Source organism: Heterocephalus glaber, unplaced genomic scaffold, assembly GCF_053883595.1.
Source record: "Heterocephalus glaber isolate CG9 unplaced genomic scaffold, H.glaber_assembly_v1.0 deba00001509, whole genome shotgun sequence".
NCBI classification, from domain to species: domain Eukaryota; kingdom Metazoa; phylum Chordata; class Mammalia; order Rodentia; family Bathyergidae; genus Heterocephalus; species Heterocephalus glaber.
In genome coordinates this window covers 31,352,336-31,367,922 of record NW_028258325.1, presented here as the reverse complement: position 1 = coordinate 31,367,922, position 15,587 = coordinate 31,352,336, and the positions used below count along the sequence as shown (strand labels likewise).

The 15,587-nt window shown below is 43.6% G+C and overlaps 1 long non-coding RNA gene and 1 pseudogene across 2 annotated transcripts in view; one reads left to right on the top strand and one right to left on the bottom strand.

The window, feature by feature from the left end:
• The window catches only part of LOC147825106 (T-complex protein 1 subunit zeta pseudogene), a 37,278-nt pseudogene extending 32,200 nt beyond the window's left edge, over positions 1-5,078 (bottom strand). Inside the window, exon 1 of the transcript XR_015441336.1 lies at positions 4,709-5,078. The product of XR_015441336.1 is annotated as a T-complex protein 1 subunit zeta pseudogene (transcript). The remainder of the gene's footprint in view (positions 1-4,708) is intronic.
• Positions 1-15,587, top strand: part of LOC147825105 (uncharacterized) — a 124,101-nt gene that overhangs the window by 40,814 nt on the left and 67,700 nt on the right. The window lies entirely within an intron of this gene.

Below are 15,587 nucleotides of genomic sequence, written 5' to 3'. Positions count from 1 at the left end.
CTAATCAAGACCAAAAAGGGAAAAAAAACTATTAAATACAACCCCAAGCAAACAGGAAGCCGACTTTTTCTTTTGGGAACTTAGTCAAAGCCAACTTTTTGTGGTTTTTGTGAAGGTTCCTCTCACAAAGTTCAGAAATTCATCTTCCATTTTCAGTTTCTTATTTCCCTCTCTTTTCCAGGCTACCTGCAAGGATACAATCTCTTCTTTTACCTTATAGAAAGTAACTGTACAGATACTTGCACAGGTTGTTTTTAGTTCTTTTTCTTCCTTTTCATTTTGAGATGTAGATAATCCCATAGAAATACTAGACAGCCACACTGGCTTCAGGCAAATATAAATAATTTCTTTCTTCACAACCAAACAAGTACCTAGCACACATTTATATAGCCTATTAATCATTATTTAGTCAAGGGGAAAAGTCAAGCAATGGACAAGCCTTGACAGAAGATGTGCCTTTTGGGGAGAGACTCCTTTGGTTTATTTATGTAACTAATCACATTTTTAAACCATCATGTTGTAGGATAAAACTACGGAGCTCTGCTTCAAACTCATGCAAATATTTTTTTTTTTTTTTTTTACTTTAAAGAAGTGACATGTCTGAGAAATTTTATTTGGGAAAATGAGAACTTAGTAAGCATGTGCATTTCTTTGTTTTCCTCATTATGAGTTCTTTTCCCATCTTTAAAATATGTACTCCTATGTTTCACATGGCTGTAATGTCTGTGTGTGTATGTGTGTTGTGTTTTGTTTCTTACTTGCCACTATTTCCTGTACACACTTCCATACAAAAGCATAAATTATACATTTGCCACTGTTAGCTAGGTAGTATTTGATCATGTTAAGATGAATTTAGTATGCTAATGTATTCTCCTATTGCTGATAATTTGAATTGTTTTTAAACGGGTACCCACTCTAATAATATTAAGCAAATAAGGATTTCACTATTAATTAGCCTCCTTCTTTGGGGGTGATTTCCTTTAAAATATACTTAGAACATATTTACTTTGAATATATTATGAAACAGTCTGTGTATCATATTAAATAAAAAGGCTTTTGGGGGAAATAAAATTAGAAGGAACATTTTATTCTGAGTTATTCTTTGTAAGCAAATTTCATTTCAAATATTCAAGCAACAATTACTTTTCATAATCACTTTCCTTTCTTTTTTTTTTCAACCTAAATGACATCTCAGAATAATTGAGTCAAAACAAGAAATTTAGAAGTAATTTCTTCAACCAATGTTTATTAACAACAACAACACCAATTATATACTAGGTATTGCAGTAGTCCAAGCCCGTGTGCTTTTACAAATAAGGAAAATGAGGCCTACAACGGACAATACTAATGCTTTAGGCTTGTTTTTGAATATGACTTTTTTTGCACTTCAAATGGTTAATCTTTAATTATTACCTAGAATTTTTCTATTATATTGCCCCAATTATTTCATACCATAAAAGAAGATAAATGGCTGTCTTTTGTTTCATTTTGCTTTGTTTTATAGATGAGACAGGGAAAAAAAAATCTTATACAGTCACACAGTTAACCCTTCACGAGGCCAGAATAAAGCTCATTTCAGTAGCTGGGTATGGGAGTGCGTGCCTGTAATCCCAGCACTCTGAGAGGCCAAGGCAGCAACATCACAAATTTGAACCCAGTCTGGGTACTCAGCAATTTAGCAAGACCTTGTCTCAAAATAAAATATAAAAAAAAAAGCCTGCGAAATGTAACTCAGTGTGAAGGCCTTGGGTTCCATCCCTAGAATCACAAAACAAACAAACAAAACACAACTCACTTTTGTGACTTCTTTTGTATTATTCTATCCCCAAGACTGTACAAATCTTCCAAAATTAGAAAGGTAAACAAATTCATGGATGTGGGAGTATAAGTTGTGTGCTACTTCTTATAATTAGATTTATAAACTCTTAGTCTTCCTAGTCTAGGGTACTATCATTTTCAAATATCTTTAAAGACATTATTTCCTAGTAGACATGTAGGCAAAGGATAATATTAAAGTTCACTTCAAAAAATATTTATGGATGCCTCCTGTAAGTCAGCAACCACTCTCAACGTTAGGGATTAAGCACTAAGCAAAATAGGTGCTGCTTTGGAACCTGTGACTGACGTGCATGTAATTAAAATGTGAGACCTTGTTAATGTCCAAATGAGTGCACTGAGAGTTACATCAGATCAGTGTTTTAAAACAAAAAAGAGAAAACATTCAAAGGTTACAAGCAAGTATGAAACTAATAGAAGAGGAACTGTGATATTAGAACCCTCTCTTGGGAAAGAAATTTTGCAATAGACAGAGAATTAGAAATGTTTATACTGTGTGATTCAAAATCTTCAATTCTGGGACTCTTTCCTAATGTAGAAAAAGCATATTCACAAATATTTTCAGGTCAGGGTTCTTTTTAGTAGTGTGTTATTAAAAAAAAGAAACAATGTAAAAAAATATGAGGCTTCCACACGAATAAAACACAAGCTTCCAAATATGGTATCTATAAATAGTTTCTATAAAAAATAGCCTATATAAAATGGTATATTTGGTATGATCTGGAAAAAGGAATACCTAAAATAATAACAAAATTATGCATGTTTTATTTTCTTCCTTCTGTTACTTTTTTGGGGGTACTTTCTAGATTTCTACAGCAAATTTTATTACTTTTATAATCAGAAGAAAACTTTAGCCTCCCTTCACAAGTCATGTGGTAGCTACAGATATAATTGTTTTCGTGGATACAAAACATTGAAGATGCCAAGCAAAGGGAAAGAGTGCCAGAAGATGCAGGAGAAATTTGTTTTGTTTTTCTCAATTGTCATTTTATCTTATATTTAATTCTGCATCAGTTCATTTTCTCTGTTTTATAGCTAGACTTACATATTGCTTATGTATTATTTAATTCCTTCCCAGGGAGAATTGGAAAATTAATGTTAGATTAAAATTTAGCAGTCTGCTTTACAGACTGGATTAAATCCCGGTGATGTGTGTGTGTGTGTATGTGTGTGTGTGTGTGTGTGTGTGCACTCCAATTCAAATATCTTTGAACATCTGAGATTGCTGTCTTTTTTGGTAAGCTAACTGTATCCATTACCCCATAACCATACCTGTCAAGCAAAGGTGGAAATGGATTCTGGCAAAAGCCTCAAAAAAATCTCCAAGAGGAGCAAGGCATTTCCTAATTCAGGTTTGCCTTTCCAGGACTTTTCCATGAACTGTTGATGAGTTTGTCTGACTTTGTGTTCACAATGGCAAGGTCAACCCAAGTGTTAAACTTGGCCAGGTCAGTAGTGTGAGGCGGGACCTGGGTAACAAGGGGGAGGGGACGTGCACCAGCTGTTCAAGGCCTTGAGACTGCAGATGAGTGCAGACCCTACCCTCCTGTCACTTCACCCTGACTCGATGCCAGATGTTGTGTGGCTGTTAGAATTAACAATTCAAGTGGAATGAAACTGTGGGACAGCCCTTGGCTACCAATGGAACTACCACCAAGTACTGACTCGTGCATCTATGTTGAATTTTTAAAGAGAAACCCTTAGTAAGCCATTTTACATTTAATAATGCCATCTAGTTGGAAATAGTAGCCAAGGAAGCTTAGTTCTGAAAGCTTTAGACTACATATGTTTATTTCTTTCATAATTAACACATATTTGCATATGTATCTGTGCACTATTTAACAATCATATTTCGAACAAAATAGCATTATATTACACTGTATTATATTATGTCCCATTATTTTAAACTAAATATAACCTTTAAGATGAAACTAATCCAGAATGCTCAAATATTTTCTGAAAGGAAAGATTTAACTTAACTCAGGACCCTGACAATATACAAAAGCTCCGTGTCAAGTAAGTTCTACTGAAATGTCTATGTCTAGCAGAAAAGAGGAGCAGAGCATTGGGCAAAATTGTCTGGACTGGCTAATCAGGCATAGAGTTTGGGGAAGGTAATTACTGTCTACCACTGTGGCTCAGTTTCTGTAACTGTAAAAGGAAGGCCTTGAAGGAAGAGACAGCCAACTTCCCTTCCAGCACTCTGACACAGCGGGAGTGTGGGCTGCCGAGAATCCATGCAGTGTCCATGGTGACTCCCAGGAACCTCAGGCCCCAGACTCTTTCAGATCTCTGGACATGTGTCGTGACTACAGAAGTATTTGTGTCCATGACTTCAGGCAAACACACATGTTCCAAAGGCTTAGAACAGTGAGATGCAAGTGAAGGGCAGGAACCAGAGAGCACAAGATGATGTGTCCTCTAGTGTTGTAGGCAGGACCAAACACCACACAGTAGGAAAAATAGCACCATAAAGAAGCTATGCTCCTTCCTGCCAGGGCTGGTGGAGCCTTTTCCCAGACTGACTCTCACATTGTCTTCTCTTGAGGACCATGATAACCTGCCCTCACTCCGAGTAAAAACACTCCCTTGCATTCTCATTCTCCACACTTACGAGGCTGGGTCAAGAACACAACAGCCTCCAGGGTTCAGAACTAAACCTCAACACTCCAGTAGCAAAATACACAGAGCCTTATAACAGCTTATAGCAGCAGAGCCACTTCTTTGTTTAGCCCTGGCTATTCTTCATTCCATCACCAGGAAGAGTCTGAGAATGGAGGTGTGAAGAGAGCATAGTTCTTGCCCCCAAGAATATCCAAGCCTAGCAGTAAGAGCCTTATGCATAGCGGGTAACAGATTCCATAGTACTTACAGTCTGTATGTCACCAGAGGCATGGTTTTGCAGTACCTGTATGTTTTCTTATGCCTTATATCATATCTTGCCTCCTGGACCAGTTATTAAGTAGCTGTCTTTCAGCTCAAAGTCCGCCCTTCTCTCTTCAGCACCTTTTATGTGCTGTAGTTAGGTCCTGCAATCATATTTCTGTTTTACCAGCTGGCAATATTTTAGGCTCTATCAATATGAGTGCTAGAAGCAGACATGAAACCGAAAGAGGAAGTAGAGACTTGCTCCTTCTTGTCTGGTTCCTGTTCCTGTGTCACCCAGAAACACTTCTTCATCTCAGGTTGGCCGTATCTTCCCATCACAGCAGCTGAACCCAATCTACAGTTGTCCCAAACACTCCAAGAGCAGCTTTATTGCATCGCCCTCCAGGACACTGGCACCAGGCTTCTCAGAGTCTGGGCAGGCCTCAGCATCCTTTAAACTCTAAGCCATCAACATCAGCAAGCAGCACCCACTCACTCTTCAGAGGCCCAAATTTCAGCTTGATGAGGCCCATCCTCTAATTTCTAAGTTTTGAGAATTGCAGCTCCTTCTGTTTGTTTCCTCAGCCTGGCGATAGCAGTTGTTTCCTGCAGTTTTACCTCCATGACACTTGAAGACCTCTATCATACCCTTTCAGGAATCTAGTGAACAGTTGCAAATAAGGGGCCTGATTACTGCCTTCTGACAAAACCAGGCTGATAAACACCTCTACCTAAAATCAAGAGGCAGCACAGAGAAGTGGGAACCAGAATAAGCCCCCAGACCTGAATTTGAATTCTGCCTCTTATAACCTACTAGCGCTTTGACTTTGAACAGTCTCCTAATTTCTTTGGGTCTTCATTTGTTGGTAGTAAGGATGGGGTTTCCTGCTGCTGTGAGGGTAGCCAAGGTGCTTCGCACATCTGGCCTGCTCAGCAACTGTAGCCATTATAATGACCAGATCTTGTGTATCCAACAGAGAGCATTATAAATCTGTAGAATGGGTGTGTGTGTGTGTGTGTGTGTGTGTGTGTGCATGCGTGTATGCTTAAAATAATCATGGCTTGCTGGACAAATTAGCTTTTACTGATCCAGCATGAACTCCTGTGTGAGGTCTGGTTTATCAGTAAGTTATGGTTTGAAATACCTTGTGAAATCATTACATTAGAATGAGGACGTTTACCTAGATGATAGGAAAAATATATGTGTTGCTCATTCTTCTACCACCCTGACACACCTTCTTCAGGACTATAGGATGGGATGTGAGAATGCACCATATCTTGAAATATCTTCCAAAAAGAAGCCAGATTTGGTAGTTAGGTCACACACTTGTGAGTCTCTCCAACCACAAAGTGGACACTAGCTCAATTTTGTTTCTAATGGCTCCCTTGTAAAGAGCAAATGGTTTACCCACTGCTGGACATGCTGAGTTCAGGATTCTACTGTAAGACCTGAAAATGAACAAGATCTCAAAGGGGCATCCTGGACCTTCTCAAGTCCAGGTGGAAGGAAGCTGTTCCAACATGGAGCAGGAGAATAAAGCCTCTATTTTTTTGAGTACGGCAGACAGGCAAACATTCGGTCTGGTATGGACTGTGTGCATAGGAGGAGGAGGAGGAGGAGGAAGAGGAGGAGGAGGAGGAGGAAGTCGGCAGGGCTGTCTTGCTGCACTTCTAGTGTTCTGCAGGGCTGGGCCTGATAAAGGTATTTGTGCAGGTCTGGAAGGTAGATAGTCCAGGCCAAGGCTCTCCTACTCCAAACGGCCAGAATGGAGATGTAGAGGAACATTCATTTCAGAACATTTCTTCTCCATAGATGCCTAAAACTGTTTCAAAGGAAACAAACAAACAAACAACAACAAAAAAAGCTTCACAAAACCTCTAAATCATTCATTTCTCTTGGCAAACAAACCACACACTGTCCAACTAACCAAGGAGGCAAGTTTGAGAGAACTAGAGCTCACTGTCATCTTGAGGTGACTTTGCTCACCTCAAAGTAGCTGTTATTTCCTTGCAGAAGGGTGGTGACTTCTAGATGCAGGAAAAGCCCCACAGAGGAGCCAGGAACAAATCATCTTGTTTTCATACTTTTCTTGTCTCTACCTACTTGGTAGGAGGCACCAAGGCCGTGTCCTCCTGGAAGCCTTTTCTAAAAATGCGCCGGGAAAGAGTTCCTGCTGGGTTCATTTGGGCACTGAAACAAATTCCATGCTGTAAGCAGCTACCAGGTCTGCTGTGTTCCAGAAAGGTTCACACACACTGTACAAAGACAAGAGGGAGAGGGAGACAGGGTGTGGCTCAGTGGGAGAGCAGTTGGCCAGCATGCAGGAGGCCCTGGGCTTGGACCCGAGCATCATGAATGAAAGAGAAAAAAGGAGGAAGAATGGAATGAGGAAGAAAGGAAGGAAGGAAGGAAGGAAGGAAAAGGAAGGGAGAAAGAGCGAGAGAGAGGAAGTTAGTCAGGAAACAGGCAGAGGAAGGAAAGGAGAGAAAATCATTCAGAACAAGTGCATCAGAGAGCCAGCCTTCTGGAGATGACTGCTACCCTACGGGCTGAGACTGTCCGGCCCCTGGTTAATCATTCCCTTGCCTGGAGGGCAGAGAGTCTAAGCCGACTCCAGAAACCATGTGGGGAAATAAGAGTCTGGGCAGCCTGAGAGGAGAAAGGGCTTTGGCTCAGTCTTATACATTACTGAAGCTAGGAGTGTCGTTTGCCTTTGCCATACTAATCAGCTTCCAGGAAGAGGCCTCCCTAAGGCCTGGGCAGGGCTGGTAGAGTGGTCCTCTAGGACCCCAGGTTTACACACAGGTCATTAGATACAGGGCATTCAGTGAGGTAGGGCGAGGGCTGAGGCCAAGGGTGAATCCCTGCCCAGCACAGGACAGCAGTGAGAAGAGGTCCACGCACTAGTGTAGATCAAAGCCCAACTTCACAGAGCGGAGTTAGTGGCAGCATCAGCTGATGAACTTGCCTCAGGCATCTGGGAGAAGGCCAGGGGAGGCAGAGAGGCCCTTGTGCCCTTTATGTTCAGGCTGCAAATCCTCGGAGCGCTACCAGTCCAGACTGGCTGGGCATTAGTTACCTGGGGACACTGAAACTGTGCTCTCTATGCTCTTAACTTGTGGTTTCTTGTTTCCTTGGTTTCCTAGCTACATTTATTTTGAAAGAAGTTAATGCTTTCTCCACTGAATAGTGTATAGGTATAAAGGCTATGCTTACATCTTAGCTAGGAGATAAAAAATGGAAACAAGCACTCATGGCCTAGGTGTGAATGGATGTACAATCCAGTGACCATCTTTGGAATTAAAGGAACACTGGTCAGTCCCCTGCACTCACAGCTCATGCAGCTTTAGACAAGCTGTCCCCTCTGAGCCACAATTCCAGGGTTACCTGACAATAAACATCAAGTAAGGGTGATGGCAGAAATGGGCACACATCTCCCTGTTACAATAGGTTATGGGATCCAGGGACAGATTCCTAGGTTCTTGTGTGTGAGGAACAAAAACTGGAAGTAGCACAAGACAGGATGGCAAGGAAACAGCGGCAAAGTTTCTTAAAGTACACCCAGCGTGAGCAGGCTTCAGCTGTGGGAGGAAAATTCCACAAATGCCTAGAGTGTAGAGGGTTAAATGTCCTGTCTGCTTCAGGGCACCTCCCCTGGAGGGTCCTCCAGAGCATGATTGGCAGAGTGATTGACAGGGTGCTGAGTCATGCCTGCTGTGTCTGCTGGCCATGATCTTTCCCATGATTCACTCTGTTGTAATTGTATGTACAGTGTAAGATGCAGTCCATATCATGAACTTTCAATGAGCTCCAGTGGAAGAAAGGTCACTCTAGGTACACAAGGGAGTCTGGAGCACCTGCCTCTTGGTTTGGACTTTTTAGAATTTTCCTGGGTGGGCTTGGGGGGTCTTTGCTTCTCTTACCTCAACCACCTTGAGGTAAGCCCTGGGGCAGGACCGACGGTTGGCTCTGGGGCATTGCCCAGGTTTGGCGAGTGGAGGGGAGCTATCTGGTAACCCCTAATTTTGCCATGAATATTATGTCTACATATCTGTTTCCTCTTTCTTTTCTAGTAGTGGATTTGCACCTGGGCTCATGACCACCTGAAATGAAGATTGCATTTCCAAGTATCATTTTGTTTTGTTTTGTTTTGTTTGAGACAGGGTTTTGCTATGTAGTCCAGGCTGGCCTTGAAGTCATTATGTGGCCCAGGCTGGCCTCGAGCTCATGGTGATCCTCCTGTGTGAGCCTCCTTAGTACTAGAGTTACAGTCATGTGCCACCACACCTGGCTTTTTCCAAGTATTCTTAGAACCAGTTGTTCCATGTAACCAACTTCTGGCCAATTGGTTATACAAGGAAATGCTGCGAGCAACCTACAGGGAAAGCCCTTAAATTGAGAAAGCAATGCCTTCTTGCTTGCTTCACTTCCCTGCTGGTTAGAGTGTGGAAGTGATAGCTAGAGCTCACACAGCCCTCTTGTTCCAGGAGGCAGCACAGTAAAGATGGTAGAAGCGCAAGAAGGCTGAACCACTGTGAAATTTTGTGGGGCCATCATTGCACAACCTTTCAACTGCCTGCCTCTGGGTTTCCTGAAGAGAGAATGAACTTCTAACCTTTAAAAAACATTCCATCTTGAGGGGGCTTTCTATTACTCACTGTTGATCTTAAATTTAACCAGAATTGTGTGACATGTATTCAGTACAGTGCAGGTAAGACTTTTTCTTTAGGAAATACATATCAAGGATATAAGAAATACGAACATAAACCAGAAGGACTAAGAGGAAATATTGGCTACCCCTGCACTCCCAGGCTCTGTGAGTGGGATAAGAAACATGGCCTTTGTCAGATGGCCTATGGGGCCACATGGGCAGGAGAGAGCCTGGCCTCGTGCATGCCTTCTGTAAGTCTCTTCTGCAAAGAGCAATACAATCTGCAGAAAGAACAGGAGCCTCCAAGTATCACACAGGCTTTGGAGGCTGGGTTTCCCTTCTGGCTTTTCTGAGTACCAGCTGTGTGACTTTGGGCTACTTAGCAAACCTCTCTGAGCTGCAACCTCCTTGTGTTTAAAACCGAACAGGAGAAAATACTAACTCCTGGGTGTCGTGGTAACACTTAAACAAAATGTCAGTAAGCGCTGCATGTGGCGCCTGACACGTAAATTTTAGAAATGAAACCTGAGCATCACCTTTACCATTTCCAGCCCTAGCCCAGGCTTCCCCCAGACCCCCTGGCTAGCTGCCCTGGCATGAACTTCTTTTCCCAGAGCTGAGTGTGCCTTTGTTATGAGGTCTCCACCTGGAGCTCGGCCACTGCTTTGTGTTTCTTCTATCTTTTGCAAACTCAGTGGGCAGCTTTTGGCACTCCTTGCCTGTCAGCCTGGGTCTTCTCCTCCTCCTCCCCCTCCCCCTCCCCCTCCCCCTCCCCCTCCTCTGATGTCCAACCACTCGTTAACATTTACTGTCTGCATTGTTATTTAGTGCTGAAGTGCAGGTCTGAACCTGCCAACCACACTGTGTGCCGCCAGGGTGGGGACCTTTTTCTACCTTTTTATCCCGCAGCCCTTAGCTCTGTGTTCTCTTCAGGCCTCGGTGAATCCTTGCTGAACAGGTAAACCAGATCTGATTACCCAGAGTCTCCACAAACTTATTCTCCATCATCCCTTTCACTTGTGTGGCTAGTCCTTTCCTATGCTTCCCTGAGTTGAAAGCACTTGGTGACAGTGCCTTTGGTGATAGTGTAATTCTATCAGGCACTCAGTTAACCATGCACAGAATCAAACGTGGTTCTGCCAGCACAGATTGCTTTGCTGACCTTGGCCAGTCGGTGGCATTAAGGAGAAAGGCCAGAAAGAACCTAACTCAGGACAAGTGCACTGCTGCCATCAAGAGAGGCAATCAACAAAACATTTCATGAGTGTGAATCGTACCACCATTTGGAATTTGGGAGCATATTTAATTTGATTCTTAAAAGAAGAGGAAGATTGACTCAACACTGCTATTCTGAGTATGAGAATACACTTAATTTATTTTATTGCCTTTTTTTTTTTTGGTACTGGGGATCAAACTCAGGACCTTGTGCTTTCCAGGCAGGTGGCAGAACCACTGAGCTAAATCCTCGGCCACTTAATTTATTTTAAACAGATATGTTGGACTTGTTCTATGTGCATGTACTTAATTTGCATGCTGCCCCCAATGCCTTGAAGACCTGAACAGGATAGCAACCATACTGATCCTTTAGAATCTACAGTGTTCTTTCTGAGGAGCGATATACAGCCCTCCTCCACACGGCTAGGAAGGCCCAAAGGACTATGAAGTTACCTAGCTGTATATTGGGTCAAGAAATATTATAAGACAGGCATGGTGCACACCCTGTAAACTCTAAGGCTGAGGCAGGAGGACCTCAAGTTTGAGCTCAGCCTGGGTTACTTGGTGACTTATTAAGACAATGTCTCAAAATAAAAAATTTAAAAGGCCTGCAGAGGGCAGGAGGTTTAGCTTAGTGGTTCTGCCACCTGCCTCAAAAGCACAAGGTCCTGAGTTCGATCCCTGGTACCAAAAAGGGGAGGGGGCTGTAGATATAGCTCAGTGCAAAGATCCTGGGGCCAATCCCTAATACAAAGAAAAATGTTACAAGTGGAAATCTTAGTGCCATCACTATCCCTTTCAAATAGGTAATTTAAGGGTAACTAGAAGATGTCAAAAATTAGTCACTGGTTTGCAACTCTACCTTCTTCTCCTGAAAGATTCTGTAGTGGAACCCAGGAATCTGCATTTTTACTAAAACATCAAGTGATGTTGGCATAAGAGATGGTCCATGGACTATGCTTGGAGAAACACTGACTGCATTAGATGAAAGAGATGCTCCATCCACCTTTCTCCTGCAATATTCGTACTGCAACCATGGCAGTAATGAAGTGATAATGAGTTCTTGATCTGCTTTCCAGTGTAGACCAGCAGTGACCAGAGCATAGTTTTGGAACTGAGATCCTCTGATGCTGGAGGCTCAGAGAGCTTTCGCTAAAGGGTAGATCAAAATGTGGTTGGGGAGGGGATGGGCCAGGCCCTGGAAGTGCTCCCAGACTGCAGAAGAGAGAAGTGCATTGGCCACCAGCTGTTCTGGGAGAGTGACTCATCTGCCCATGTGGCAGTAGATGAGGGTGGTGGAATGACTGGCTCCCCAGGCCGTGGGGGGTGACAGGAGGAGGTGGGTGTGGTTCTGAAGCACAGTGCATTCCAGAGGGGAGCCAGACATCCTGTTGGTCACCTCCATGGCCCCGGAATGAGGGAGAGGGATGGCAAATGAACTGCCTCAGCCACAGGGGCACTATGTAGTCATGAGTATGAAAAGCCCTGTGTGTGTTCACAAACTCTGAATTTACCCTTTCGTTCTCTTCCTCACCCCTAAATCTGGTGAATTCTACCTCTTTAAGAGTCTTTCAGGTATCACCTTTCCCACTGCCTGTGACATAGCTTGCATCCTTCCTTTTGCAAATCCCACCCAAGCTCAACCTTCATCATTTACTTCTCCCTTGAATCCTGTAGGCTCTTAACCTTCATTGTCTTACTTCCTCTCTGCCTCCAAATCACCCTTCATATGGCCACCAATGTGTTCTCTCCAAAAATGCAAATCTAAGCATACTTTACTTAAAACCCATACCCCATGACTCAGTGGTTCTTAAACTTTAATGTGCATCAGAATCACCTAGAGGACTTGTTCCAATGCAGAGCACTGGGCCTCACCGACTGCTCTTCCCTTCTCCATATTTCCCTCTTTTTCCTCCTGAACTCCTTAATGAAGTCCTTGTCTCCTCCTCCACCACCACTGTCACTGCACACACTGAGTGCTTTCTGTGTGCCTCCCATTGAGTCCTCACTGGGAAACTGCTTGACAAGCTGCTATAATTCTCCCAATATTAGACAGATGGTGAATCTGGGGCTCAGGCGGGTTTGGAAACTTTCCCAGAATCACACAGACAGTAAATGATGGAGCCAGGATTCAATCCTGCCTCCCGCACTTGGGCTGCTACCCCTGTGTCTACTGCTTCATGCAGGTGGAGCGAAGCCTTCCTTCCTCAATGCACTCCAAACACTCTTTCCTGTCATACATACCACAGAGGGGGAGTCTCCCTTACCCAGCCATGTCATCCCAGAGGTTTTAATCTTTATATCCTGTGCTGAGCTCAGAGAAAGTACATCAATGGCAATTAAATAAATCAACCACTTGAGTTAGAGTGTTTGCAAATGTAAGGTAAACTTGGTGGGATCTTGGGCCATAGAAGTGAGAAACATTCCAAAGATTATTTAAGTTCCTTATAATATACCAGTTTAAGTCATGGTATCATTTGTATTTATCTTAGAGATATGATTATCTCCATGATACACAGATACCATTCTATATTAGGGAAAATCCCATGGAGGATGGAGATCCAGAGATTATTGCCGATTACTCCACCTCTCTAATGGCCCACCATTTTCTCCCCTTTCCATCTTGACTACCCTAACTTGCTTCTTTCTAACTTATTCACTGTGAAGGAGTTTTTACCATAATAGCATGAGGGCCCAGATGTTTCACATTCCTGTTTTACAGGAAACTTTGGTTAATGTCTTTTCTACTGATCTAGAAAAACACTCCAGGAAGTCAACATTTTAACCAACAACTACAACAAAAATATAGGTATTAGAGTACAAATCTCATGTGTGTTTGGGACCAAGACCAATATTTTCTGTAAATTTCTACCATCAAATCGAGAAAATCAGTTGTCTTCTCTATATGAATCCAAAATGTAGATAAACATCAAGTTTTGCTTCTTCTCTCTTTCCCTGGGAAGGAAATTGTTGCCAACCAGCCCCCAGGCTATCTCCACTGCTGCAGCTTTGCAACTTTCCTTTCCCAGTTTAAGAAACTAGTTTTGCTTTAGAAGGGAAAAATAGAAGGAAAAAACACGGCAGAGCAAAGGTGACCTGCCAGCTCTGAGTTTCTCCAGAACTTAGGGAGCTATGCAAGCTCCTTCCCAGGATCGGTAGGCTTAGGGTTTCGCAACCCCAAACACGTTGTTTCCCTTCCACCTGACTCCAAGGCCCTTGTCAATGCAGCAGGCAGCAGCTCTCAGGCTCTGCCTATGTGAGTGGGGCATGAAGAAACCCGAGAGCCAAACCAGCCACCACCTGCACTGTTTGAGAAGCCAGCAATACAGTGGAAAAGCAGACAACTGTCTTCCCCCCGTGTGCAGTTTACAATCCAGTTCTCTTGCTGTGAACTGTACAAAACCATATTCTCAGGCAGGTTCTGAGCAGAGGCCCCATGATACTTAGACCTAGGATGGCCCGGCGTCCTGGCCTCTGCATCCTCTCTCTTCCACAGAGGCCAGAGGCCAGGAAGTCTGGATCCTTCCTCAACAGCCATGTGGAGACTTTTACTTTCTCTGATCCAGCAGACATACGTAATATTTTTTTACAAATCCCCTAGGCTATTTTTCTTTCCCACTCTGCAAATCAGTAAGCATTTGTCTTTGCAGAGAAGCCTGCATATATAGGTTCTAAGCATTTAGGCAGGAAAAAAGTGAAAAAGAAAAATTAGTTTTTCATCCTGGCCTTCTAGGACACAGGGCTCAGACATTTCCTGCCGGAGTTGCGGCTTCCCTCCTGTTGCACAGATACTCCCCCTACTGCCTGAAGCTGGAAGTGCACCCGCGGGTCCAGGGCCTCAAGGGCCGCCCAGGCTGGTCTTGGGATATCCATGTTGAAAGATGGCAAAGGAGTTGCGGAAAGATGAAATCCTCAAGAATTCTTCCCGTACTCTAGTGAAAGGACCAAACTAAATCTTCTCTTTGCATTTCAGGAATAACTCTGTAGTAAAGCCTGAGAAAATAAATCTTGCTTGAATAGTTTTATCAAATAAGTGTAGAACTGTCCTTATGGGTTACATAAATGAAAAGATCTTTAGATTTGGCTCCAGAGTCAGGAACTGAGAAGCAGAGCGCCAGATTTGACTGTTTCACTTGAGTGTCCTCGGACATTTCATGTACTGTTTTTTAGGCCTCAGTTTCTTTATCTGTAATTTGGGCACAGTGACATTGCATAGTGATGGCGTGGAAATGAGCAAAAGAATGAGAAGCATTTTATAACAAAAATGCTGTTTCCCTTCCAGTCTGAGACACACACACACACACACACACACACACACACGCACCTTTTCCATACATCGAAGTGGAAGTGGTAATTAGGCAACATGGCCCCCAAGAAAGGAAGTCATTCAAGGAAAGCTCTGTCACAAACAGGAAGCAACAGAAATGACAACAAAGACTGTCTCAGACAAAAGAGAAAAGGAGAGAAGAGAGAAGGAGAGAGAGGAAAAAGAGAGAGAGACAGAGAGAGAGAGAGAGAGGAAAAAGACAAAGAAAGAAAGAAAAGAGAGGGAGAGGAGAGAGAGAGAGGGAGAGAGAGAGGGAGGGAGAGAGGGAGGGAGGGAGGGAGAGAGGGAGGGAGGGAGGGAGGGAGGGAGAGGAAGAAGAAAGAAAACAGTTGTAGGGTTTTTTGAAGTTGAAGTTAGATTTAGTTAATGATTTAGGATGTTGCCAGAGTGGCCTGACCCCCTAAATACGGGAGTTCTAGGGACGATTAGGTAATTCTTGACCTAGATTTGACCTCACAAATGCGAATTCTCCCTCTACATTTTCAGAGCTCTGTAGTTGGTAGGTTCCTGCCTTTTTAAATGTAGGTCTCTCCTCCTTTTCCCCTGCGGCACAAGGAGGGGCCGCCGCTCGGCCGGCTGGGCTGGGAGGGGCCGCCCTGGCCCTGGCCCTGGCCCTGGCCCTGGGAGCCGCGCCCGTCCGCCGCCGCCGCCGCCGCCGCCGCCGCCGCAGCTGCTCTGGGAAGCCCGCT